This window comes from Penaeus vannamei, chromosome 8, assembly GCF_042767895.1.
Source record: "Penaeus vannamei isolate JL-2024 chromosome 8, ASM4276789v1, whole genome shotgun sequence".
NCBI classification, from domain to species: Eukaryota; Metazoa; Arthropoda; class Malacostraca; order Decapoda; family Penaeidae; genus Penaeus; species Penaeus vannamei.
Window position 1 is genome coordinate 26,585,513 of NC_091556.1, and position 5,514 is coordinate 26,591,026.

At 50.2% G+C, this 5,514-nt stretch overlaps 1 pseudogene; it reads left to right on the top strand.

Annotated features, from left to right (window-relative positions):
* Positions 1–389: 389 nt before the first annotated feature.
* LOC138862350 (uncharacterized) overlaps positions 390–5,514 on the top strand; it is a 16,305-nt pseudogene continuing 11,180 nt past the window's right edge.

Below are 5,514 nucleotides of genomic sequence, written 5' to 3' on the forward strand. Positions count from 1 at the left end.
GCCCGCAGACTGGTGGAATCTTCTCTGATTAAGCTGCCGTCCAATTTCAACTTGAACAGCGGTTTCTCTCCTGCCGACAGCCTCCTCGCTTCCCACACCCTTCGTCTCCTCCCTTATGCCGGTCACTCGTCACATAGACCGCCTAATCCTTCGACCTGATCTGACCTCCCTTCGCTTCCGTTCTCCTGTCCTCACCTGCCCCGTGGTTCCCGAGTGCTTCTCCTCCTTTCCCTCTTATACCGCTTACTCTCCCTTGCCTCTTCAAACCCGAAGATGGAATCGAGGACGATTCCGAAACTGTTGTCTCACTTTCATCAATAAATCTAGTTTGTGCACTGTGGGTTTTTCTTCCATGTTATCAACACGGTATTGTGTTTTTTCATTGCATCATGGACCCCACAGTTAAACGAAATCTCTTGGTCCTGTTTGCCTCCTTCCCCTACCTGGTTCCTGCCTTTCGCGCTTTTGAGGATTCCGTCATCGCCACGGCCCAACGGAAGAATCAACTACGTTTCGTCCGAGACTGCCTCGAGGAGCAGGTGCTCCCTTCCTCGATCGGCAACCTCTTGAAGCACTCGGATGGTGGTTCTCCTTTTCCTGATTATGCTCGTTCCCTCCTCCTTGAACGGATCCGCGCTGGTAAGAGGGATGTCGAGCTTTCCTACTATCGCTCGCGGGTTCGTTCTGACCTCCTGAAGGAACGACTCCCCGGCCATGTCTTCCAGCTCCTAGCTGACGTGGCCCACGATTCTTCCCGGTTCCTCTCCACTACCCATGCCCGCTCCCTCTCCCAGAAACTCTCTAACCTCACCTCCCGTAGTCCCTGGTCCTGCTTCTCCCTCACCGACGCGGTTACCAACCTTTCCTCCCTGTCCTTGACCCCTCACCAACTACAACTCCTTGACTTCGGTCTTTCCTTTGCTCTCCGCCCTCTTCCCCTTACCTCTATTGACATCATTTCTTCCTTTGACCGGTTCATCTCCGCTCATAGGAACTCCTTGCCTGATGTCTCCCTCCTTCGTGGGGCCTTTCTTCCGGCCCTCGAATCCCTCCTTCACCCTATCCCTTCCATCCCCAGGCGTTACCGTGAGGCCCTTCACAGCCTGCACAGGGAGGATGTCACCATTTTGCCTTCTGACAAAGGTAACTCGGTGGTGATCCTCGACCGAGCCTCCTACCTGCAGAAGGCCCAAGACCTGTTAGGTGATGCCTCCACCTATGTCCCCCTGACCAGTGACCCGCGGGTACGCATTGCTGCCACTTTCCACCGTCGTCTGAGAGAGCTTGCAGCATGTTTCCCGGAGGCGAACCTTTATCAGAGGTTCAAGGTCGTTAACCCTCGCTTCCCTCATTTCTATGGGTTTCCTAAAACCCTTAAGCCAGCCGTACCTCTACGCCCCATCATCTCCCGGGGATCGGTGACGCATCCTCTGGCGGCTTGGCTGGCTAAGTCTCTCACTCCCCTTCTCGGCACCTTCTCTCCTGCTCACCTTCGCCATTCACAGGACTTCATCACCCGTGTCCGCGGTGTTTCGCCGGCGTCCATGCTGAGCCTGGATGTCGACTCCCTGTTCACCAAGGTCCCGCTTGATGACGTCCTCGCTTTCCTTCAGAGGAAGCTCCCTGCCGAGGATCCTCGTCTTCCTCTTCCTACCGAAATCTTCCTCCAGCTGATTCGTCTGTGTGTGGAGTCGAATTCCTTCTCCTTTGAGGGTCGTTTTTACTCACAGGCGTTCGGTGTTGCCATGGGCTCTCCTCTCTCCCCGGTTCTGGCTAACCTATACATGGAGTTCTTCGAGTCGGAGCTCCTCCCTTCCATCTACCCTCGTCCTTCCATGTGGCTGAGATATGCCGACGACGTCTTCGCTCTCTGGCCCCATGACCCTGCCCTGATTCCTGATTTCCTGTCGCAGCTGAATTCTCTCTCCTTCCATCCGCTTCAAGGTGGAATGGGAGGTTGACGACAAGCTCCTTTTCTTGGACACTCTTGTCCATCGCTCTGCAGATCATTTCTCCTTTTCTATATACAGGAAACCTATGCACAGTGGTATGTACATACACTTCTTCTCGTACCATCCACTGCATGTGAAGAGAGGGGTTGCCACCTTGCTGCTTCTTCATGCCCTCCGCACCTGTGACCCCCAGTACCTGGATGGAGAGATCCACTTCCTGCGTCGTTCGTTCTCCAAACTGGGCTATCCTCGCCATGTCCTAGACGTCGCGTTATCCAGGTCGCGACGTACCTTCTACCATGACTCCCCTCCCAATGAGTCTCCTCACCTGCCTGTCCTGAGCCTGCCTTACACTGAGGAGATCTACTCCCTCCGTCGGCCCCTGCAGTCTCTCAACTGCAGACTCTCCTTTCGCCAGGTGAATACTCTCCGTCGTAACCTGGTTCACACCTGCCCTCCCTCTACCTCAAAGGTGGGCACCTATGCTGTTCCGTGTGCCTCCTGTGATAAGCAGTATTTTGGTGAAACAGGCGCCAGTCTAACCGTCTGTCTCAGCATAAGTACGCTGTATCCAGGGGACATAGCAACAACGCCCTCTTTTGCCATCAGTGGGACACTGGCCATCAGATGGACTGGAAAGCAGCACGCATTCTCTTCCCTTCCACTGATGTCCATGCCCGCAGACTGGTGGAATCTTCTCTGATTAAGCTGCTGCCCAATTTCAACTTGAAAAGCGGTTTCTCTCCTGCCGACAGCCTCCTCGCTTCCCACATCCTTCGTCTCCTCCCTTATGCCGGTCACCCGTCACATAGACCGCCTGATCGTTCGACCTGATCTGACCTCCCTTCGCTTCCGTTCTCCTGTCCTCACCTGCCCTGTGGTTCCCGAGTGCTTCTCCTCTTTTCCCTCTTATACCGCCTACTCTCCCTTGCCTCTAGCAAGGGTATGGACTCCCCTCACCCTGATTACAAAGAACCCCCGACGTGGGCAAACGAAATGATCGAATTCTCAATTCTAAATCTCACAATGAGAAAAGATCAATATTCCATGCCTAGCCTAAAGGCACAAGCACAAAGGTTCATTGAACAAATAACTCCGCCGGGTAGTATAACTTACTACACGGACGGATCCGTGGATCCAATAAACCATACTGCAGGCGCCGGCTTTGCAACAAAGGATACCACAGCATCCATTAGGGTCACTGACAATGCCTCAACGCTTCAGGCTGAAACGGTTGCGATCATGGAAGCATTGACACACGCCTCCCTGAGGGGAGGGCACGTCGTCATTCATACAGATTCAAGAGCAACTATTGACAGCTTACAGCATAGCATGCCCCCAGATAACGTCTACCTCTTGACAACAGTACTATACATAGCCCAAAGAATCCTTAGTCAAGGTAGAAGAATCATCATAAACTGGGTCCCAAGCCACATAGGCATACAAGGGAACGAGCTTGCTGATAAACTAGCCGAAAAGGGCAGGGGTATGCCCCCATCCTCCATGATCGTTAAACCCAGCCGAAGGGGACTGAGCCAAGGTACCAAAGCTGCAGCGTGTGCGGTCCTCCAGGGAGCACATAGAGAAAACATCACAAAATCGCTCGCTGCCAAGTGGTACTCAGATGCTTCAGGCTATGAGCCACTGGCCCTTCCTCCAAATACAAAAAGAGGTACCAAAGTCATACTATTCAGACTTAAAGCGTTTTAAGCAGGGAAAGTTCTTGCCTGAAATCTCAAGCGTTTTTCTTGCTAACTCAAGCATCTCGCTTGCTATCTCAAGCGACCTCCGTAGATGGCTTGACTTGCGCTTGCTAAGTCAAGCGGTGTACCGTCACCATGGCAACAGCGTCGGTCGCGTACCGTACTGGTCACGATCCTTCGAATGCGGGCGTTGGCCAGGAACTCCGATTAATACCTTATCAGATAAATAATTTTTTCACGGTATATGATTCTGTAATTTTCTTAAAATCATATTCAAAAAAATTGAAATTAACTGAAAACGAAAGGAGATAATGGAGATTATGGGAATAAAAAAGTTTTACTTGTGAATAATAAATGATTATAAGATGAACAATTTTCCTCTTATTGTTAAACTTCTCGTCTTTCTAAATCGAAAATATATCTGCTAATTCATGAAATAAAGAATATTTCAAGTGAAAAAGTCTGAGAAATTCTAGCAACATTCTTCTGTTGATATTATATTCGATGATTTGTTATATTTAACCTCATAAGATCGGATATATGGGAATGGGTAGGCCTATATTTTAATTCAGGGATAATCATTTGTTTTGATAACGCGTCAGAATGAAAGGCTGTCAATTGTGTCATTGTTTTAGAGGCACTTTATATGAATATAGGAGAAAATATAGTGCTTTGTTAAGATGTTTGGGTAGATTTATTTACTTCTCTGCCCTCTTGATGCGGCGCTAGCTTGTCAGTTGTTTTGAATTGCGCGCTCAAACTGTTACCACCGCAAGTGAAATAAACTCCACCCTCGACTTGTGCATAAGTTATCTCTTTCCGAGATTGTTGGTGGGAATATTGCTTTTAAAACCCAAGTATGTATATTTCGTGTGTTATTTTGATATTTCTATGCTCATCAAGGACTGTTATGATTTGTACTTTATAAAAAGACATTTCCACATGTCTGGCATCACTGAAGAAGGCCTGCCTGCCTTGGAAAGCGTTTTAAGCAGGGAACGGTACAGCGCTTGGCAAGAATTCTTGCCAAGCGCTCCCCTGCTTAAAACGCTTTAAGACTAGGTTACCAATGTGCTTGGCAAATTATTGACAGTGAGACTGGGAGGTTATGTAAACACTGCGGCGAGCCTAACGTCACCCTGTTACATTACTTGCAGAATTGTGTACACACACAATTTCTGAGGCAGGGACCACCCACCACAGCCGCCGGGCTGGCGAAAAGGGTGTGCAACATGCTTTCTCCGTGGCAGGTGGATCGCTTGCTTGCAATCCAGCCACCGCGGTAAGCATGCAGTTCAAAGAAAACATCCGAGTTAACTAGAAATAGTTAACACAGGCCGGGCCACTCCAGAGAAATGGCCCGGACGAAGCATGACTTCGCAAATCTAACTGAACTGACTGAACTTGCCTCTAGCCTCCAAGCTAGTACAGTGGTAACGTGCCGTCCTCTCATCCGAGGGGTCGGCGGTTCGCGCCCCGCCCAGGCGCGAGAAGTTGCAATTGTCGCCCGGAGGTTACTGCTGTGGCTGGGCACCACGGTGGGTAAAGTCTAAGCTCTGTCGCGTCAGCACTCGCTGACACACGTTGATCGAGTCGACATTTGTCGGCACAGGCCGGGCTCCCCCATAGCCCGGGCGAGGCTCAGCCTCGCATATCGGACTTATCCTTGCCTCTTCAGACCCGAAGATGGAATCGAGGACGATTCCGAAACTGTTGTCTCACTTTCATCAAGAAATCTAGTTTGTGCATGGTGTATGAAGAAACCGGTACAATCCTGTATATGACATACCTCCTTAACATTCATAAGCGTCGGCATCTCAGCTGGGGTAGAAATACACACGGTAAAGCACCTAGCAAAT